Below are 23,283 nucleotides of genomic sequence, written 5' to 3'. Positions count from 1 at the left end.
GTTTATTTATAAATGATACATACATCAGATCTGTGCAGTGGTGAATTTCCTGGAGTTTAGTACTCCTGGAACACTTTTGACACTTGAATAAACTACTTTGATCAGCTGAAAAATCCTTAGCTGGTGAATAAGGAAAATGGGGGCAGGGAGAGGAAGAGATGCTTCTCTGATTATTCAGCAAAGAAAATAGGGGGGCTCTGTCTCTCGGCTTACTAACAGATCAGGTCAGAGGGCCTGATCACAGTGGAGGCTGGCCAAGCAGTGAATATGGGTTTCTCAGCTCAGAAGCCATGGTGGGGGTGGAGGGGGGAGAGAAGGATTAACATATTTGCTGCACATCAAAAGCTGCCTGTCAGCAAAATGAGAAGCAGGAAGGGAGACCAGAGTCTAAATAGTGCTTAAGGCAGGGCAGAATGTTATACAATAACAGAAACTGTAGTGAGCTGGCAAAATGGTTTACATGGGGAAACCCCACAGTTTCCCAGTATCTTCTGGGGGACTTAGGTAGCGACTGAGTTGTATAAGGATATAACCAATAACCAGCTACCAATGGCAGCACAAACTCTTCCTCTGAGGGAAACATGGGAGATGCAGTATCCTTAAGCATGGCAGGGGATGAAGAACGAGCCTCACTCTGAGATTCCAGACATTAATCCCTCAGATGAGACAATCAGGGTTTCCAGTCATGCATCTGACTGACTGAGTGACTACTGGAGCATCTAGGAGTCTTGCTAGACTTTGTCATAATGTCTATAAGATGATGAAACTAATTCATTTCTCATGAATGTCAATACATTAAATCACCCATGATTTAATTTCTAGGTACCTGATTGATATTCAATAAATATGTATTTATAGTTTCTTTTCCATAAAAATGCTGTGACTTTAGCATCAAATGATCAATCTGAGTTTATTGAGGATGATTTGATTAACATTGTAGAGTGTAATAATCCAATTTTTTTTCCAACAATGTCATTGAGCCATAGTACCATTAATAATTCTTAGGGGTCACATGATGTGGGTTTGGATCACGATTCCAGCATGAATGAGAGACTATAAGTGACTTTGGGCAAAGTGACATCCTTTTTCATGCCTCTATTTTCTCATCTTTAAAATGGGAATGAGTGTTTTATGTACAAGATCATGGGCAGAATTAAATGACATAGAACTTTCAGAACTTTTAAGAGATACAGATATAGAGTCAGATTTATTTATGTCTTTACTAAAATAAATCACTGAGTTATGCACAAGTATCCCACCTCACTAACAAAGGTGGACACTGACAAAAAAAATCGTTTTGGTGGAATGTTTCCCTACTGACAGGTATAGTTTTCTCCTTGGAAATAGCAGCAGATTGGAGGATGTCCTGGTTCCAGGGACATCTTCTTGACATGTTGTAGACAAGGCTCCACCCTGGTTTTCTAGTAAGGAAAAAGCCAAGTATAGTTATTTTTTTTTATAACTCAGTAGAGGTGTGTGTGAAATACTACAGCCCTCCTCAGAAGGAAAAGTTCAGTTCCAACTACAATCACCAGTGGACTCTGCCCTGCGAGAGTCGAGAAGGGTTAAAGTAGTTGATCTTCCAGTTTCAACTTGTACAGTGAAGACTGAAATCAGTGGGTGCTGCTGAGAGTCATGGGAGCATCCCTGGGGAAGGCAGCCTGGCTGCTGGGTGGAGAACTATAAACACTTGGGATAATGGAGTAGCTTGACATTGAATGTTAGGATGGAGGAACCCGGGCATGAAGTAGACTTCCCATGATCCTCAGTGTCTCCCACGAAGCTGAGCCTCTCTGGACATAGAGAAATGATAGCACACCCATGCTTCATGGGGTTGGGGCAAGAGCTTCCAGAAATTATACAGGGAGGAAGATATGTACACAAACCTGCCACCCAGACACTAGTTCCAAGCCTGCCTACAGATGAGTGTCAGCTCTCTCTAGCATGCAGCTGTCAGCCTCTGGGAGAGGACGTGGCTCACATCAAACTCTTTATGTGTCCATAAACAAAAAGGAATAGCCCATTACCCTGCATATACCCAGAGAACAAAGAATGCTTTATTGAGTTTACCTTGTTCTCGTATCATTATGTTTTCTTTCTGCAATGGCCACTGAGCTGTGTAACGGCTGGTGGTTATAGAGCACATAATAAAGCTTATTAGTGTAATAGCCTGCGAGGAACAACAGGAGAGAAAGGTCGACACTAAATGTTCCAACAGGGGCCTGAGGAAGATTTTGACTTCAAAATTAGGCCATTGAAGGGAGAGATCAGGTTCTGCTTTGTTTATGTTGGTGCGTTATGACTGGGCATAGAAGAAATGCTCAAGTCCTGTGTGTCAAATGAAAGATGCTAGTAGAGTTGAAGGGACAAAGCCAAGCTGGTGCTCTGAGATATTAAGGTCCTACAGGAGAGCCAGGGGGTTGACTTAGTCCCACTATGTGGCAGGTGGGACATGCTAGGCTTTCTAGGGCCCTGAGAGAGGGGAAATGAAATTCATCTCAATCATTATGTATGATTTGGTCACTGCATCAATAGAGAGACTGCAGGGAGGGACCTCTGAAGCCTGATATCTCAAGGGTTCCACTTGGGGAGTGTCTATACCTGTTAGGGGTTCTGTTCTTTATTACGATTTGAATGAGGTCATGCACTGACATTTAATCTCCAGTGTGAGAATTCAGAGAGAAATTTTCAGATATTGTGATTCTGCCATGTAACTCATTTTCTTGGAAAGATAAAGGAAAAAAAATCAAATGCTGTCAACAAATTCTTGGCTGTTGGGGTTATGCCAGCTACATCCTTACCTGATTGCTCATTGTTCTGTTTCTATGGATCTATGAAAGCTAATTTCTTCCTACCATGGATCAGGCTTGTAAATGGATAGGCTTCATGGTAGTGGATTCTCAAGGATGTGTGGCTTGAGACAGATAACATAACCTCCAACCAGGCTTCCATTTCCTCTGGGTCTTCAGGACCTTCTATTTGCTCATATCTAGAAAGAAGCAAGATGACGTTTTCACTGATGAGCATCCTCTCCTCTCTGTCTCTGTCTCTCCTCCCTCCTCTCCTTCCCTTCCTCTCGCTCTTCCTCTTTCCCCTGTGTGTGTGTGTGTGTAATGGGCATCACGGTTTGGAGGGCCTGCCCACAAGATTTTCTTACACTAGAAGTATAAACACTTCTGCCTGTGCAGCACCAAGGGACTTTTCAGAGCCGATGCTTAGCAGGAGGTGATTAGGCCTTTCAGAAGGATTGATGTTTTCTATCAGAAGTGCTTCCTGGATCCTGTTGCTATAAAATGTCCCAAATCCAGAGGAAGAAGTTGAGAGCATGTGTACCTGCCCCCCTCTGCACCCCTCCTGTAGTGCTGAGTTCTCCTCTCTGCCACATCGGAGCACAACCGGTGCTGCATACCAGAACCCCAGCAGTACACTATTTGATATCCTAGTAACTAATAAGTCAAATAAACACCTTTACCTAACACATGCTCCGGGATCACAGAAGGGCCCTGGGCCCTGAAAGAGTTAACACACTAACCAAGGCATAGCATAAACCAATTTTAAAACTTTTCCCTAGTGCCATGTCTTTTGTGTTGGACTGTGGTGCTAAAGATAGGGCTATGTAGGCCAGTGGCCTACATACTACCTGGCTTTGTGTTCTCGCTGTGAGCCCCTTGTCAGTTGATTTGATCTCTGTGCTAGCGACTGTTCTGCAGCATGGTATTCAGTGTGATTCCTAACCTCTAGTGCTATTGTGACAATCCAACAATGGCAGCTCTGCAGGTCCTCAGAAGAGCACCTAAGAGAGTGTTCAACAACTTTGCATCTGTGGTTATAATTATGATTATGGCTGTAACTGTTACTAACTGGCGCCTGCTTGCCTTCCAGCTCGCACTCCCTACACTGCGTGAAGTGAAGCATACACTCTGAACAACTACAAATTGCTTTTGCTCTTTCAAGCCATTTCACACATGTTCACAGCTTTTACTCTGCTTTCGAGTCGTAGCTGCCTGTTTTCCCAGTGTACAGAGTTTCCTTTTTAAAAAAAAACAAAAAACAAAAAACCAGAGAGCGGGCCTCTTCAGGCTGGAAGATTCTGGGAAACTGAGAAATGCTTTGGGATTCCATTCCCTCAATACTCCGCTGTTCCTATCCTCTTTTCCCTTTCATTTGACCAGGAAGGAGCTGGGACAGCTGTGGGGGAGGAGAAGAGTAAAGCTGTGCCTGTCATCCTGGGGAGAGAAATAGGTTACTTTCTATATTTTCAATGCTGCGCCTGCTTTCTTCTTAAATGGGTACCATGGGTTCAGAGCAAAGCTGGAGAGTCACGTGTGAAGAGTCACGCAGAGCCTCTGATGTGAAAACCTGAGCTCCATAGCATTGCAGGACGGAAACCCTGCGGAGTCCTCTGGGGAGTAGACAACATCCAGCTGAGCTCAGCTGGGAGATGGGGAAGCAGCTGATTACCTCCTCCTGCTGCGGATGCTGGTGGCTGGCACAGCCATGGGCTCTGGATGAGCACATTGGTCCGCACTGCAGCTTCTGGGAGGTGGGTGGGAACCAGCATCCCTTTCCACAGTTTCAACAGCCTCAGAGTTCTGAAGGTCACGTAGTTTAACATAACACAAATTTTATATTTCGCTTGCTAAGGTAGAGGGTGCTTGCGATGGTCATTTGCTTGCCAACCAGCTTGGATTAAAGAATGCCTATCTGTGCAGGAATTTCCGCAGAATGTTAGCTGGGGCCAGGGACTGCTCTGAATGTGGCCTCCAGGATGGCGCTCAGAACCAAAATAAAGGGTGAAAGAAAAAGGGGACCTGAGAGCCAGCATCTCCTCTCTCTTTCTTAATTTGTCCCGATGTGAGCAGGCTCCTGCTGCATCCAGGAGCACGGCCTGTTACTATGGTTTCACCTGAATCATGAGCCAGAATAAACTTTTTCTTTCTTAAATTGCTTCTTGTCAGGTATTTGGTCACTACAAATGAGAAACGTAACCAATGCAGTACTGCTTCAGCCAAGGGCCAGTTTACACAGAGGCCGTTTCGAAATGGAAGTCACTAAGCAAGAGAATGGAATGACAAAGGGTCATAGACAGCCATGTCAAAAATAAAACACCTTCTTTTATCCATACAGAGAATTATGACTAAACTCACTGTAACAGTGGCCATTAAATGTGAGTTATGGAGACATTTCCAAGGGACAAAGCACACATGTGGTACGTGAGGTAGTAAAGGTTCAGGCTAGTGTGGCCAGGCACCCTAATCAATTCTTTCCCAAATAATGTGACCATAGTAGGTTTTCTATAGCCTATTGTCCTTCTGTGTGTGAAACTGGGGTGTCTAAGAACTTTCTCTCATGAGGCCAACTTTGCTTCTGGCACAGGAACATGTATAAGATATACAAAGCATATCCACCCTTCAAGTGTGCTCTTGGCTACAGTTACCCTAGAGAGCTATTTTCCAGTAGTGAAACATGATGCTTAAAATCTATCAGCAAGGTAGAGAAGCTTTCCCCACCTCTAGCCTTCCGTGGTGTCACTCCACTCAGCTTTACTTGGTGATCTTTAGTGCTACATGAGCCCAAGTTTTCTTCATGAAATGGGTGTGTCTTCATAATGTTAATGACAAATTTAAACCATTTATGAATTGGTTTTGCCAGGATGAGTTTCCATGCACAATCGGGATGGTTGAAACTTTCCTCTTTGGTAAATCCTCTTCAGGCCCCTCCTATCTCCACCTTTTGGCTCAGTTCTACCATCTTTCTGTTCGTTTAGTTGGATGATCCTTTATTAGGCTTGATACACAAGCCCTCTGCTCATCATGCGGAAAAGTTTTAAAGAGATGGGAGTCAATTTACCTAACCCAAACATCCTTAATTCTACCACATTCCATCTACAATGGTAGATACTATCCCTACCAGAAAGTGTGGCATCCAGCAGTTTGCTCTCTCATCTCAGCATACCTCATGTGTGCAAATGTGAAATAGTTACTCGAAATATCAGGGCATGTGCACATATTTTCTGAAGTGCATCAAGCCTAACTTGTTACATTCTACACATTTCCCATTCTACTGGCCACATACAGGGTATCACCAAGTGTGTGCTAATGAACTGATGGCTGATTGACTGACTGCAGTCTCCATTCATCTGAGTGCCCAGAGTTCAAGGAAAGAGAGCAGGCAAGGCAGAAGGGCAAACGCAAGGGTTCTTTGAAGGACCATATAAAGTACAAGGAGGCCAGATGAGGCCTCGAAGGGGTAGCCTTCAAATAGCAATGATGGCCACACATGTGAAAGCACAGGAAGTGATGCTTAAGCTAGACTATCCTCAGCCATGGTTCAATGGTTGTAGAATATACGAACTACTGTTGGTACTCCTGTGCCACAAGCAACGTTTGAGGAGCTGCAGAAAAGAACAGACGAGAACTAGGGTACCACTCACGTTTGACCACTGGTTGGGCTCAGACCGAAGGCAACGTGGAACTAAGTAGCTGATCATACGACACCCCGACCAGCTGGATATTCTGGAGGCAGAGTTGAATAGAGGATCTTCATGTCGCCCAGAGGCTCATAACCATACTTTCCACATAGTTCACAAGTCCCTATTCTCAATGGTGATGCTCTGACCTTGTGTTCAACAATACTTGTATTGTCAGGCTGATCTCCTGTGCCCAATAACTGTCCTGAATGCACAGGTCGATTTGTAAAGGACTGAAGATAACATTACATTACATGTTTGCCTCCCTGCTGTAGAGTCTTTGCTTCCCTGGACTCTATTTCCTGTTCAGTCCATGGAATCTAGACCTGACTTGGGCTCCGGGCCTGGCTTGGACAAAGTAGTGGTGCCTTTTTGATGGAGCAGTAACTTTCATTCTCCAACCCTCCACTCTTGCATTTTAATATGTATATCTGGATGTAGACAGCATCCTAGGCTGACCATCTATCTTAGCATCATAACATATCATATTATACTGACTATCTACAGCTGCAGAGAAAATCTAGTTGGTTTCCTTCTTTGTCTTTGAGAGTCATTTCAGTAGTCATCTGACCCTACTTCTGCTAGCACCTGCTATCATTTCCCCCTCCTTTCAAGGCCTCTTTATTCTCGTGATGCTAGTGAGCTGATCTCTGAGAGTGTCCCTTTGCCCCATCCTGCCCCAGTCCCAGCCTATAGAAGAAAATCACCACGCAGGGTGTGTTAGTGAGGCTCACATCAGTGTATTCCTGTGGCCCTAGTGGACGGGGTGTCCTCTGATCCCCACCATGGAATGAAATACTCTGGAGGGCTGTGCATCCTCATATGCTACATTGAATCAGCGTGCTCACTTACCCCTGCCTGTTTATTTTCTCTTGTACCATCTACTAAGCCAACTCAGGCATTCCTGCATTACTTAGTTTGGGCCATCTCAACAGTCTTTATATTGTCCCCCTTGAACTTTTTTTTGGGGGGGGGTTCAGGGGTCAGGAAGCTAAATTCAAAGTAGAGATAATTTGTCCTCAATTAAACAAAGAAGTAAACAAACATGTAAAACAAAACAAAACAAAACAAAAACTCTTTGGGTTTAATCTTTGGCCTTCCAATGAAGGATGATATAAATCCATCTCTGACAGTGTGCAATAATCCTCACAGTTTCCTAGCCTTCCTCACACATCAGACTGAATGCATCCCTATCGAATGGTTGTAGAATGTGCTATTGAATCAACCCTATATCAGGACCAGAAAGCATACGGCTACCATACTATCCTACTTAGAAGGAAGACAGGGCACCAACAAGTTGTGAGGGTGAAGAATATTCTAGAACTCTAATGCATAGGTCTTTCAGCTCTCTTACTTTGGGTGATAGACATTTTGTCTTTAAACAGACCTTTTTTTTTTTTCTACAATGTTTAAGGACATTTCTATTTCCAGATCTGTATAAGAATCAAGAAAGATGATTAGATGCTAAGGTGATGTTTTCTTCTTTGGTCCAATTAGTGCATCTCAGGGTGGTCATCTTTCATGGTGCACAGCAGGAACTGTGTGTTTTCATTCTGCATTATAGAGATACAAAGATTTGCAGCTCGGCTTGACAGACCTGTCTTGATTCAGCATTAGGTGACCCTGCTGAATCTGTCCCTCTTACACAGGAAATAAGTGCTCTTTATGAGCCAGCAAAAACTCATTTGGCTTTACATTTAGTATTTACCTATTTATTTGTAGTTTGTATCACCTGTCAATAAGATTCACATAGCCTAGCCATAGCCAGAAATTATGTATATATAACGTATGTAACATATATACATTACATATATAATATATAGAGAGTGTCTTAATGTTTTACTTGAAACATCAGATTTACACATGTAACCAGAAATGAAATAGTCCATAATAAGCTGTTTCACTGACCCACAGACTTCCTGTGTCTAGAGGACATGCTCTTACGGATGGAAAAAATGACATGCTCTTACGGATGGAAAAAAATCATATGTTGAAGATGTGGTGAGGCGAGAGAACATATATAACAGGAATTTGGAAAGGAAGTTACTGAGGTGGAAGGGTATAAGAGGGTCAGGGAGTCAGGGGAATAGGGGGACATGAGAAAGGAGTGTCAACAGGGTCAAACTATAAGCACCAAAATTGTACTCTAATACTTTGTATTTAAGAATATTCACAATTTAAAAATATTAAACACATTAACAATAATAAATAAAGATTCTTTTGCAAAGAGGGAGAGACACACAGGGGAACATTTATATAGAGCCACTGTTTTCTGGGTTCATCTCCCAGGATCTCAGAGGTCACATCTCCAATGGTTTAGAAAGCTCTGCCTACTGCTTTATTTATCCACAGGGAGCAATTTGTGCACTTATGCAGAATGCGGCAGTTACACATTTATGGAGACTTAAGTCTATTCTGCTAAAGAAAGCTTCAAAAGCCTGTCAAATGTGGTCCCTGAGCAGATAATGCACAAACTTTGAGGGTGAAGCCCATGTTACTGATATATTTTGGAGACTCCAAAATATTGGAGATGCCAGCAGCATGGGCGATCTGCCATGGAATTTATGGGTTCTGAGTGGAACTAGCAGAAGAAAGAAGCCATAGCAGGGTGCATCTTCCCAAGCCCGTTGGAGCTCACATCAGGGTGGACATGGAGTTGCAGGATTTTGGTGTCTGCCCTGCTGGATTACCATGTTATTTTGACCTAGTCTTTTGTTCCTAGGATTTCCAGCCTCCTTTTTTGAGAATGGCAACGTTATTCTGTTGCTGTATGTTGGAAGTATGTAACATGTCTTTTTATTTTTCAGAGGATCAAGGTTAAAATTTCAGCTTAGTGTCTGAACTTGGGCCTTTGAACAGCATTATAACTGTAGATGTTATAGAATTCTGAGAACTGGAGTTCAGAGTATATTTGGTCACAACCCTCTGGTCCCCAGGTGCAGATTATTTTAGTTGAATCGGAAATATTTGCTAACATCTCATTTTTTGAAGACAAGATTCCTAAATAATAGCACTACCTTCAGTAGTTCTGGAAACTCCTACAGTTGGGGCCTTGATGAAAACAGTACTTCACTGGGGACCAAGTCCATGAGAGTGTGTTATACCTGCCCACTTCCGGTCACATTCACTGCTTCTTGATCCACAGTGATGTGCACACACTGTTGTCTCCTCCCACCCCTTCTGCCATGAACTGAGATGGTTTGCAATGCTTCCTTCACCTCAGTGGACTGAAAGTAGAAATTGTGCGTAGCACTTGAACAACATGGCTCTACACAGTGTGAAGAAGAGGCCAGGGATGTACCAATGGTGACTGCCAGGCAGCAACATCTCATTGTTCCTTTACCAAATGACCTGAACAGCACCCTTGGCTGGCTGCCTCACCCCCTTTTTGTAACAGCCATTCTATCTTAAATAAACTGCTGTCTCCTAAAATGGGACATGAAGACTTTCCTCCCAGGTCTGTGTAGGAGGCACCTGAAGATGGTCTGGTGTTAAGTCGATGCTTCTCTTTCCTAGCAACGCTTCCATCCAAATGATGCCTCTCAGGATGATTTTCACACTCCAGAGCAGCACCTGCCCCAAGTGAGCTGACCCTCCACAGAGGCTTTAATTATGCAATCAGATTGTGTTTGCACACTTCATGCATGGACACACACGGTAATGAAAGGGAAGAGGGCTGGGCTTATAGAAAGGTGAGGGATGAATTTATGTGGATGTCAAAGGCAAGTTTGGCATAGAATATTTATGTTGAAGTGGTGGGAGTCTCTATTAAGCTCTGTTAAATAAAGACACTGTGTTCCTTCTCCACTTGCAGATGGTGATTAAATTACCCATAAGATGTGAGGGAGGGCAAGGAGTATGTTCCTGAAAAGCTACCATGTGCCGGAGATCAAGTTAGATGGTCTTGTACCCATGCAGTTTTTACCCTCAAATCTCATTATAGCCTGAAAAATGGGATACTAGAGTTACCTTTAAAAATAATAGAAAAAAGCAATTGGGACCCCAAAAGCTGAACTGAGCCCTATAGTCTCTCTTAGCACATAAATAGTCATATAGAAAAGATTAAATAGCTTAACTTTTTTCTTTTGTTTATATATACATATTTTTAATTATAAATGCAGTTAATCATACACATGAAGTTTCAGGGCTTAATGAAACACCAGACATCATATAGCTCAGGACTTACAAAACTTTTTGGTAAATGGCCAGATAGTAAATATTTGGGGCTTTGTGGGCCAGAAACTCTCTGTCACAATTACCTAACTTTGCTGTCATCAGTCCAAGCAGCTGAGGACAATATGCAAGTTAACTAACAGGGCTAGGTTTAAAAATCAAAGCAACAAAACAAAATTGCATTTGTAAAACCTGGTTGTGGATGGGATGCCACACAAGCCATAATTTTCTGCCCTCTATTTACAATTAAAGAAACATCAATAGGATGGTAAGATGGCTTATAGGTACAGGGTAAAAGAAGAGATCTTTTGGAAATTGTCCTCTAACTTCTGCTTGTATGCTTTGGTATGTGCCTCTCCTCCGAATCCCCACCCCCAAATAAATGAATGTGAAAGATTAATAATAATAATAATAATAATAATAATAATAATAATAATAATAATAATAATTTAGTGAGATTAAGTGACTTTCATAAGGTCATATCATAATGACCGGTGAGGCTAGCCTGAAAAGCATGTTTCTTTATTCCCAGTGTAAGGTGATATCCTGAACCAAACTTTACAGGCTCTTATGGTCCATGGTAGGAACTCAGGACAGATACTTGAGAGAGGATAATGGAACAAGACATCTTGAATAGCACAGCAAGTAGTCTGTGCCACATCTACACAAATTTGGCAGTGATGAGTTAGAAATACTTGATAGGAGACTTAAAGAGCAGAGTTTAAAAGAAGGTCTTCTAAACTCCGGTCCAGATGGTGACCCTGACGAGTGGAGTTGAAACGGACTTCCACGATCGGTTTGATGCAGAAGATTTGCTGCTGCAGAGGAAGAAATCTCAGGCTGCCCACTGAGAAAAGCCCACTGAGGCTTCACAGGAAGGTGGGAAGCAGCAGGGTAGCACAGCGTGATGAGGAAATTGTCACAGTTTGTTTGTGGACTCTGTGGATGAATTTCTGGGTAAGGCAGGGACCAACTGTGTCCTACAATCGGTTTCTCTTTTAAAAAACATTGAAAGTGTGAATCCCAAGCCTGATACACTGAGATGGATGGCTGATTCCCAATGTGACTCTGAAACCACACACCTGACTTGAGAAACTTAGATGTGACATGAAGCAGAAAGGATGGGTAAGGGTGATCCAGAGCCAAGGTCGAGGACCCAGTACCAGTATGGGCGACCAGCCCAGGGTGGAGAGGCTGAGGGTACTGTTAGCAGCATCTCTGCTTCTGTATTGGTTTTCCTTTTCAGTCAGTTGCTATGTGCACATCTTCAAATAGATTCCCAAGGAAGCATCACTTGTCCACAGATGCCCTTCTGCTCCTATTCCACTCTTCTGAGACCAAATTTTTCTCCATGTTCCCCTTGTATCTGAGAGTCTCCTCACCACTGCTTTGCCCATCTGCCTGTAGCCTTCCCCATCTCTCTGGAATCTCTGCATTCCTGACACCAGAAGTTCTAGAGGGCAGTTGAGATGGCTCGTACCAAGCAAGCCTGATAATCTATTGTCCACATGTTCCATGGTGGAAAGAGACAACCTATTCCTGAAAATTGTGTTCTGGTGCCCCACCACACCTACATCATGGCACATGTTCAACCATACATACACAATAGTGATGGAAATAATAACAATAATAAGAATAAATTTAAATTAAAGTTAAAAGAAAGAGGTGGTCTAACATATTCATTGCTGTCTGATCCCTGGCTACAGACAAAATATACCTCATGCTATGATTTTCATTCTTCCTCATCGTGCTAGGCTGTACCTTCAAATGGTGAGTTAAAATAATGTTAATGAGAAAGAATTATGTTCTCAAATCCCTCTATAATACATCTTATAAATAAGTACATGTTAGACTAGACAGTGGGGAATAAACACTGAGGAGAAACATCCATCTTCTCTGTTGAGGATGTGTGTGGTCATTACTCAGCAGCCCCCCGGGTTGAATTTTATAGTCATTTTATAGTCATTTCAGTGCTGAAAATGGAAACTGAGACCTAGAGAGGTCAGGTCATCACCTGAATGTGGAACCATTATCACAGCAGAGAGATGACATTTTATGTTTTAGCTCAGATGACCTCCAAATGGAAGATGCGCAGAAGTAGACGGGCCAAGGGAACAGTGCAAGGTTTTGTGTTGGGTTATAAAGGGAGGCAAAATAGAAAAAGTAAATCATTGTAAACTTGTGAGAATCCTCAAATGCTGTACTCTTGGGGATTTGTTTTGCCCATCACAAGGGGAAATTGCTTAGGATCATCTCTAGAGAGTCCAGTTCCTTTGAAAATCTCTTTAAAAACACAAACGTCATGCTTCAGAGGGTTGGTCAGTTCTCAGGTCCTCAGACTTTCTTCAAATCTCTGTCTCAACAGCCACTGGGTGGATTAAACCAACTATATAGTGTCTCTGTCACAGTTTTTGTTTAACAGCACTGGCTAGAGGATGCCCTCAATCTCTTTGAAAATAAAATTGCCTTGCCAGACATGAGAGATTGGAATTTCCCCTCCTAGAACACTGGGAAACAATGATTAAAGCACAAAGCCTATAAGAGACATGGTTTCGAACTGTGTGTAGCTCTGCTTCTCAGGGTGAATGTGCCAATGATTGGAGAAGCTAACCTTGTCTCTGCGGGAAGATCCTTCCAGGTTCCAGGAAAGAGGTCTCTATCACCATGCTTTGATGTGGGCATCCCCTCTGTTGTGTTTGCAAGCTGCACTTTCATTTGGACACTGTTTTCAAGATTTTTTTTTCCATTCATCCCTGCTGATGAACCAATGTTAACAGCACATCTGTGCGTCAGAAATCCCATAGCTCTTGCATCCTGTCTTCCATTTTCACCGTACTCTAGCTTCCATGAGAATAAAGCACATTATCCACAAGTGCCACATGAGACCAACTTGACACTGTGGGGCTCAGGTGTATCAGGAAAAATTGATTGATGTCTTCATTGTTCTTGATTCCACTCCACCCACCAACTCACCTGCTCAGCGCCGAGCAGCTGCTTGTATGCTGGAGCAGTGGATTCAAATATTTGCTTATTTATGATGATGATGATGATTGGCCTTGCCTGGCCTAAGACTGTGATCACCCCTACTATTTCCTTTTTTGTATCAGTTTCTTAATCTCAGCAGTATACTGAGGCACTTGTCTAAAGGCTGGCTGCACATAGACTGGTCCTCTATAAGAGTGAAACTCCCAATTGTTCATGGCCCCACCACTGTCCTATGAAAGCCTTAGAGAGAAGGACCATGGCATCATGGCTCGGTAGCTTTGCATATCCAGAGTCAAGAACAGGCACTAGCTTTAGTAAGAGCTCAAAAATTATTAAAAATAAATGAAGGAATGTCTGGCGATTTCACATCACACGGAATAAATTGGCTAGCATCTAGGAAGACTGCCATGAGGTGGTAGGAAGGCTGTGTCTACTTAAAGAGGGCTGTTTTTCCAGGACAACCATGAGAATGATACTAAATTGTTTTTTATTCTTTCTAGCAACATTGGTTCTTCACCAATCAAAACATGTAGTTCCTGTGTTGGTGATTTTGTTGTATTATATTGTATCATCAAGCTCATCTTGACATGCAGTTATTAACCTAAATTTAATTGTTCTGACAGCCATATTTTCCCAGCATACTTCTATACTTTGGAACTTTCAAAGATTTTTAGAGATGCTAAAGGTATAGTGAGAAAGCGAAACCAGAGCCCAGCAAGCTAAAGTAAAGCAAGTCTTTACTGCTAGAACGAGTTGTGATTCTGAATCTCTGCTCTGACGTTTGCCAACTGATGGCCTTTACTGCCTAGAGGAGGCTTCTATGCAGCCCTCTAAGCTAGGGGCCCCCAGAAACCACATATGTTGCATACTTATATTATGACCCAACACACAGTAGGTATTCAAGGTGTTTTCTAGCCTCTTTTATCTGCACTTTTTCCTTGTAGGCAAATCTTACAATATAGGCCATGTTGGCCAATAACTCTCAGTATTCGTACTTCAGCGTCCTAAGGGTTGAGATCATGGTTTGTACACCCAACCTGATTTCTCTCTATACTTTCTAAAAGAAAGAATGAGCAGGAATCTACCTGTTAAAAGCATCTGAATGTTTGTATCCATCCATTCACCAGTAGTATTCAGTAGCTACAGTGTCCTCTGTAGCTGATGAGGTACAGGGATACAGAAGCACTCGTGACCTTTGCACTCACAGAGATCAAATGTTACGTTCGGTTTTGTATTGAACTAGAGCAAAGAAGGATCCTTAATGGTGAAAAACTGTGGGACACCATAGGCTTGCACAGCTCTTCTCCTCAAAGGACTTAGTTTAATAAAAGGAGATGTGTTTAAGGAGAAATAAGTAGTACAGGGGATTCTTCAAAGACCTTTTGTCAAAAACACAGCAATGTGTTGGACAGAGGAACTGCCCGAAGTGGCCTCCCTGCTGCACTCAGCATTGTAATGGCTTCCTGAGAGGAAGTGTGTGGATAAATGCCAGGAGGCCAGGCACTTGATCTTCAACCAATGTAAATATTATCCCACTGCTGCATAAAATGATGTTCTCTGCTTTTGATCCATTTCCTCTTGATAATAAACAACTCAGCCCAAGGCCTGGTGCATGCATGAGCCACGGAACTGTGGAAGCATGGCTTTGCTAATTAGCATTATTGGGGGGCTGGTATGGAAAAATAATCTCTATTTCTTTCCAAGCAGGGACCTGGGTGTTATATGGACAATGCTGGGTGGGGTTCTGAGGTTGTCCAGTTTAAATCCTGTGGACACATATTTTTTTTTTCTGGCATTCAGTGCGTACTAAACAAAGACAGAAGAGAACAGGAACACATCCCACCCATCCCTGAGTTTTAGTCCCTCCTTGGCTTCTTCTTTTCTGTTCTCTGACTGTAATATTTCCACCCCAGCCTTTGCTTCTTCATGCCTCAGAGTTCAGCTCTTTGCCAATCACTACATTTTGAGTGAACCAGTAACCCCTCAGGCCATGCCTATGATTTTTAACTCTGAGTCAGAAATGACCCAGTGCCTGCACAGAAATCATGCATGCAATGTGCATGAAGGAACATGGAGGAAGCAAGCTTGGCTTCTGTAGATCTCACTACGACCTCACGTCACACCATGAGACAAGTTAACTTATGCTTCGGGTTGGACGAAATAGAAATTAGTTTCCTTGTTGTGTTGATTTGGACCAATCATACAAATACCCTCAATCTTGAATCCTAATTTTTCAAGGTGAGATTATAACAACACCCCAGTTGATGAACGCATTAAGAGGTCATAATGAAGCAATGCACACTTATCCCCCACCAGGGCTGCTTATGAATGAGGTTCTTTTGTCCTTTGCAAAGAATTTTTTTTTTTTGTGAACTTGCCTCTGAGCATGTTCCTATACAAGTTCTTCTTTTTTCTATTTCCTCATAAAACCAATGAATTAGATGAAAAGGGTGCTCCCTCAGGCAAGAGCCATTTCACTTTGTGCATAAAATTCCCCAGGACGTAGCCCCTGTGGAGCAAATCATCACTCAGTTTGTGAATAGCTTTCTGTGACAGGTGTGTGCATGCGTGAGTGTGTGTGTGTGTGTGTGTGTGTGTGTGTGTGTGATGGCTTTCAGAAATCCAGAGTTGTAGTGGTGGGAAGTGGCTATCTTCATGGCCTCTGCTTCCTGTCTCCTGTCACTTCACCCATGATTCCTCACACCTGCAATTAGCACTTGGAGGCCTCTAAAAGCTCCCTGCCCTGCGGTGCTTTTTACCTGTCTTTCACAGGGGCCTTGTTGTGTCTTTATGCTAATAAACCTGGAATTATTCCATTTTATCAAGTTTTAGGGTGACAGCAAGGAAGAGAAATCATAAAAAGCACCAGGCACCACGCTATCTGCTATCTTCTGCACCAGCTTGAAGTAGCTGACAGATTCCTGGAGCTACCCTGCAATCCTAATAGTTGCATCAAATGGACTGCTGTCTCTGCTTCCTCTGTGTGTCCTATTGCTCTTCAGGTTAATTGCTGTGTGAGCCATTATAAAGTGTTTGTCTTTGAGGGGGTTCTGCCTCACATTGATGTAGGGTAGGCATGTTTGCTGAGGCCTGCAGCTCAGCATCCCCCAGTGTTAGAAACTACAGTATATGTTTTGGAAGCATTTGTATTATTTCAATGAATCCTTTAGAGAAATCAGAAATCATCCTATCCATCTCTAAAAGATTTTTTCCCCATAAAATTACCCTTATGTTCATTCAGTCTCATCTATTTCTAGTATGACCGAACTTGTGATGACTAGTTTTATTGTTCAGATGTTACAATCTAAAGTCATTTTTAAAGAGGGAACTTCAACTGAGAAAATAGCTTCACATGGACAAGCCTGTGGTAATTTTCTTGTTTGATGATTCATGTGTTAAGGTTCAGCTCACTGTGGGATATGCTACTGGTACTGGTTGCTATAAGAAAGCAGGATGAGGAAGCTATGAGGAACAAGCCAGTAAGCAACATTCCACCATGACCTCTGCATCAGTTCCTGCCTCTGTGTTCCTGCCTCGAGCTCCTTCCTGCCTTCCCTGGATGGTGGACTCTAAGCTGTAATCTGAAATAAACCCTTTCTGCCTGAGTTTATTTTGGTCATAGTATTTTATCACAGCAATAGAAAGCAACAAAGGCAAGTTTCATCTTCCCAAGAACTGATTTCTCATTGCTTTCATCAGTGTGACACTGGATGCCCTGGGAAAAAGATAATCTTCAGAGACTGTTGTTGCAACGTGTACCCAACAAGCTCTGTTTTCTCTGCCTGGCATTACCCTGGCCATGACCTCCAAAACTCTCCGTACAACAGTAGTACAAAGTGCTTATGTGAATTGCTCTTTGACTCTGTTGTACCTGTTCAAAGATGAGAGAGCATTTGTATCTATTTGCGAAGATGGCTTCCAGGAATTAAGAGGACAAACACTTTACCTATAACTTCTGTATCTAAGAGATCATATTTCACACACAAGAAGATGAAGAGCAATCAAGAGGAAGGCCACACTAAGGTCATGCTATGTACTGGAAAAAAATGGGCTAAGAAAGAGGTTCCCAAACAATTGCTCTGTAAACTGTTCTCAACCATGTCTACACAACATGGCTTCTGTGTATGTGTATGTATTTGTATGCACAGATATGGAAGTAAAAGTCACACAAAAGATCACAGAGGTCCACACTGCTGCTGAGAAGGTCAGTGTAAAGCACTGAGTACTATGTCACGGAACAGTGCCATGGTGTGTTCCTGAAAAGTGAACTGAGCTCTGTCAGAAGATACATAATATGGTTTTGTAACTGTGCTCTTCACTTTTCTACACACGCGTGTGTGCCCTCCATGTCTACCATGCATCATGATACAGAGGTGCAAGCTGGTTCCATTTCTATCTGGGAAAGAGCTAGAACACCCAGGTCAGCTGTCTCACATCTGCCTATAACTCAAGGTCCAGGCCATGCAATCCCCTGTTTCCTCTGCAGGAACCTTCACTCACATGAATGCGACTAAACCTAAAATCTCTGTGATAAAATGACTCAGCATGTACATTCAGGAGGATCTCTTGGCTTGTCATTCTGTCTGTCAGTACTATGGGCGAGTCATCATTTGAGTCCTCTATGTTGGATTAAATGCTGAAGAACTAGTCCCTGTCTTTGTCAGAAAAAGTGGCCTGTGAGAATACATCCTAAGTTGGAGTGCAGCAATTCAGTGTCACCAGAAAGGGTCTGCTAATATTTCCTGTGTCCATTGATACATATAAAAGTGGCAAAGGGACAGGTCTATCTGGACAAACATATAAAGTGTGTGAAATCTCACTGATATATATATATATATATATATATATATATATATATATATATATATATATATATATATATCATATATATCATATATATCAGTATATACTTTGTGGAAAATTCCTGCTCCTGCTCCAAGCCCCTAGCCTGATGCTCATCCCTCTTACAGAATGCACCTCCACCACCAGGTGTGTCATATTTTTCCATCAGGAGATGGCGAATATCCTGCATTTTCCCACCATTAATGTTTTATTGTATGTGTTTGGAACTCAACATGGAGCTTAAAATGTTTTGGAGTATAAAATGCTTACTTGCCTGGTGTGTGTATCAGTGACTGGATTTTGAAAATGTTTTTTTTTATAATAACTTTGGTAACATCTTAATGAATTCAACATACAAGTACAGCATGGAATTGTGATATCCAGAAATTACACTGGGTAAAAGCTTCTTGAATGACAGCTAATACTATTTCAATCACAGGTGGTGTTAACTGGCTTTATTGCTTCCTCTGGTCTAAGAAATTAAAGCAAAGTACAATATTTCTGTCTCAACAACAGCAACATCAAAAAATGTCTTGGAGATGAATTTCCTCAGCAATTCTTGCTATGTTTTTTTTCCAGAGCATGGTGCAAGCAGAGAGGAATGGTCTGCATTTAAAATCCTATTAAAATGTACAAACCAGGAGCTCCCCTGATCCTTCCATTGAAATCAATTAATATGTAAAGTAACAAGGTCCTAAAACCAAGTGAAGAAATGAATCCAGTAACATTCTGTAAATGACTTCCAAACGATTAATATTTTTTTAAATAAAGAAAATATGTAAAGGCCTGCCATAGACCAGTATCTGTAGGTGAGCATTCGAGGGCTAGGGAAATGGTACTTGTCCCACAAATGTAAGGACTCCAAGCTCCAGAAATCATACTGGATGCCAGATGCATGTTGCATTCTGCCTAGAACTCTGGCCCTGGAAGGCTGAGGCAGGGGATCCTCAGAGCTAGCAAGCCAGGCTAGCCATATTGGCACGCTCTGGTTTTAACTGAGAGCTCTTTCCTTGATGAGTAAGGTAGACAAACAACTGAGGACTATCCCTGATATCAACCTCGAGACTCCACATGCAAAACACATGCCAAAAAACATGCCTGTACATCCGTACACAGAAAACAGCTATGAGAAAGTGTAAAATTATATTACAAGTAATATGCTCAATCATATTTTTAATGCCATTAATATAAACAGAATAATTTGTTTTTCATTTTACTTTATAGGTACCTACAGCTTCTCAACCTTAGTCTTGGCCCAGAGAGTCTAAAATCTATTACTATCTGCTTAAATATTATACTTCTTACTTATGATAATGATAGTGAGGTAGGCAGAAGCATTTTACTTTTATGAGGTAAATACTAAAATATTTATAGAGGAAGCTCTGCAATTCTCACAGCTTTCCTTCAAATGGTTCAGAAAAAAAATGTGAACAATTGCAGAGTCTGTGTGGGTGGCATACACGTATATTATGCTTTCATTTTCTGCAACTTGAAACTTTCAAAATAAAGTTGTTTTTTTAGCAAAAAGATTAGGATGAGAAGAGGCCCTTTTGACCACTTCACCTAAAATGATTTCAGGTTACTTATGAAGCAACTTCCCGATTCTATTTTTATGGGACTTGTCATAACACGATGTATCATTGTTTAATTCTGTTCCCTTTATGCTTCTTGTCTCTGCCCCTGAGATCACATGAAGTCATCTAGAGGAGAGACTCTGTCCTTTGTCCTATTCCTAGTAACTAGAATAGCATTGACATTGTCTTGGGACACATGAATCTTTGTTGACTAAATGAAAGAAAATTATAAAAGTAGAAAACACATGAATAAATGGATGGCCTTGTGTGGTTCAGAGATACTGAGATGCTTTGAAGACAGCCCAGAGACCTGCTCTGCTCCTCCTTCCACCTAGCAAATGGACGGGGGTTTTGTGGCCAGCCCTCTGTGCTCTGGTTCTTTCCTGACCTGCTCTGACCCTGACTTTGGCTCACTTTGACGCTTTCAACCTGCACGTGACACTAGTCTTGATCTCACTGCTGACATTCTCTCGTGTTCTCACAGTTGTACAGTTGGCCTCTGCTCTGTCTCCAGTCACCAGACCTTCTAAGCCCTCAAAACCATTCATACACACCTAGGCACCTAGGAGAATAGTGAAACGCTATCTTTCAGCCCCTGACTTGTCACAGTAATGATAAAGAAAGCTGAAATTACTCTGCCAAGCCCTTTAAGAGAGATGTTCTTATCTCTACCCTTTTGGGAAAAAAGCTGAAGTAGATGAAGACAGAAAAAAAAATCTAAAATCATATACTGTTAATAACAGAAGCATGACCAGAGCCTACGTTCTCTAAGGCACTGGCCCTGTGTTTTTCCATTGATGGTGTGTGTGTGCTGCTTATTTCCCTGTAGCTTGAATAGTAACCATCTGCTAGGCATGTCCATTCCTCCATCTAACAGTGCGCACTGAAATATGGACAAAATCCTGCCTGGAATCCACACCACTAACAATTGGTCCTCAGACTCCCCCACTGAGGACTGACTGAATCCACAGGAGTCAATAGCTCAAACTAATGTTCTATTATATTTTCTTTTTTCCCCTGCCCTTTCTAATCTTCTATTTAAAAAATTTTTTTCATTAATTTATTCTTGTTACATCTCAATGGTTATCCCATCCCTTGTATCCTCCCATTCTTCCCTCCCTCCCATTTTCCCCTTATTCCCCTCCCCTATGACTGTTCCTGAGGGGGATTACATCCCCCTGTATATGCTCATAGGGCATCAAGTCTCTTCTTGGTAACCTGCTGTCCTTCCTCTGAGTGCCACCAGGTCTCCCCCTCCAGGGGACTTGGTCAAATGTGAGGCACCAGAGTATGTGAGAAAGTCATACCCCACTCTCCACTCAACTGTGGAGACTGTTCTGACCATTGGCTAGATCTGGGTAGGGGTTTAAAGTTTACCACCTATATTGTCCTTGGCTGGTGCCTTAGTTTGAGCAGGACCCCTGGGCCCAGATCTGCCTGCCATAATGTTCTACTTGTAGGTTTCTAGGACCCTCTGGATCCTTCTACTTTGCTATTCTCCCATGCTTCTCTCATCCAGAGTCTCAATGGGATGTCTTCCCCTCTGTCCCAGTTTCCTAGTAAGTGAAGGCTTTCATGGGACATGCCCCTTGGGCTAGTATGCAGATATAAGTGAGTATATACCATTTGAGTCTTTCTGCTTCTGGCTTAACTCACTCATTATGATCATTTCTAGCTCAATCCATTTGTCCACAAATTTCGGGAATTCCTTGTTTTTAATAGCTGAGTAGTATTCCATAGTGTATATGTACCGCAGTTTTTTTTATCCATTCTTCTACTGATGGACACTTAGGCTGTTTCCATGATCTGGCTATTATGAATAAGTCTGCTATGAACATGGTTGAGCAAATTTTCTTGTTGTGTGCTGGAGCATCTTCTGGGTATATTCCAAGGAGTGGAATATCTTGAGGAAGCCCTATTCTCAGTTTTCTGAGATAGCACCAGATAGATTTCTTCTTTAGGTTCTCTGTTTGCAATGTCTTTGGTTGGTACATCAATTTGTGCAGACCCACCTGGGTCCAGATCTGCAAGCATTGATAGTCTCCTTGTGGAGCTCCTGTCATCTCTTCCCTTCCTTTCAACCTGCACCTCTTTCATACAAGTCTGAGTGCTTTGCCCAGAGTCTGTCCCAATCCCCTGCTGGGTGGAGTCTCTCAGAGGACATCTATGTTGGCCTGATATCCACTTACAAGTGGGTATATACCATGAGCATCTTTCTGGGTCTGGGTTACCTCACTCATGTAGGCGATGGGCAGCTCATTGTTCACATGGGAAAGGGGGGGAGAGTGTGGGACTCCTCTGCGTGGAACTCTGGTGCCTCCAATTTGATCACTGCCCCTTGATGGAGAGGCCCTGTGGGGACAAAGAGGAAGGGGATGCAGGCTATCCAGATGGGACCTGATAGGCTGTGCTCAGATGGTGGGGAAGGAGGACCCCACCTGTCAGAGGTCTAGGGGAGGAGAATAGGGCAGAAGAGGGAGGGAGGGCAGGGACAGGAAGATAAGAGCAAGGGGATTACATTTGGAATGTAATGTGAATAAATTATCTCTTTCCATCTCAAAGGGCAAAGTGGCAGATACAGTACACCTATGGCTATTTATAAAATCTTAAGCATTGCAAGGTTCAGTAGCCCCAGTTATTCCCATGGTTTTCTGGGATCCTGCTTAGAGTGTAGTCATGAGAGAATTCTGTTCCCCGATAGAAGGCCCTTGGAGCAGTTCTATGCCCACTTCTTCAAGGAGGGAATGTAAGAATTTCTCAGGCTGTCATCAAGTGTGCTTAGACTCTTGTCTGTGTGGAAGCACTGTGATTACTATTAGTTATCAGTTGGTTTGTTACTTCCAAACCTTGCCACAATTACAGAGTCATGCATGATGTGTCTCCCACTGCTGCTCAGGAGACAGTTTCCCTCATGTTGTCTTTCTGATGTTCGTAAATTCACCTGGCTTGTGTCCTCCTCAGCCCATTCATTCACAGAAATTTCATGTCAGTCAATTCTCAGCTCAAACACCACTTCTGCCATCCGTCTATCCTTTCTGCAGACCCCACTGTGTTTTCTCCTGCCCTGCCCGATGACACGTACTCATGGTTGTTATCATGAACTACACATTTACTCTTAAAAGACATTTGAGTTTGCTTATGTGTATGTGTGGGTGTCAGAGTGTGTGTTGTCAAATTGAATGCAGGTGACTGTACAGTCAAGAAGAGGGTGTTGGTTCTCCTTGGGCGAGAGTAACCAGT

The sequence above is a fragment of the Acomys minous genome (genome assembly GCF_964271855.1).
Source record: "Acomys minous genome assembly, chromosome: 10".
NCBI lineage: Eukaryota > Metazoa > Chordata > Mammalia > Rodentia > Muridae > Acomys > Acomys minous.
Note: the sequence above shows the minus strand (reverse complement) of the source record.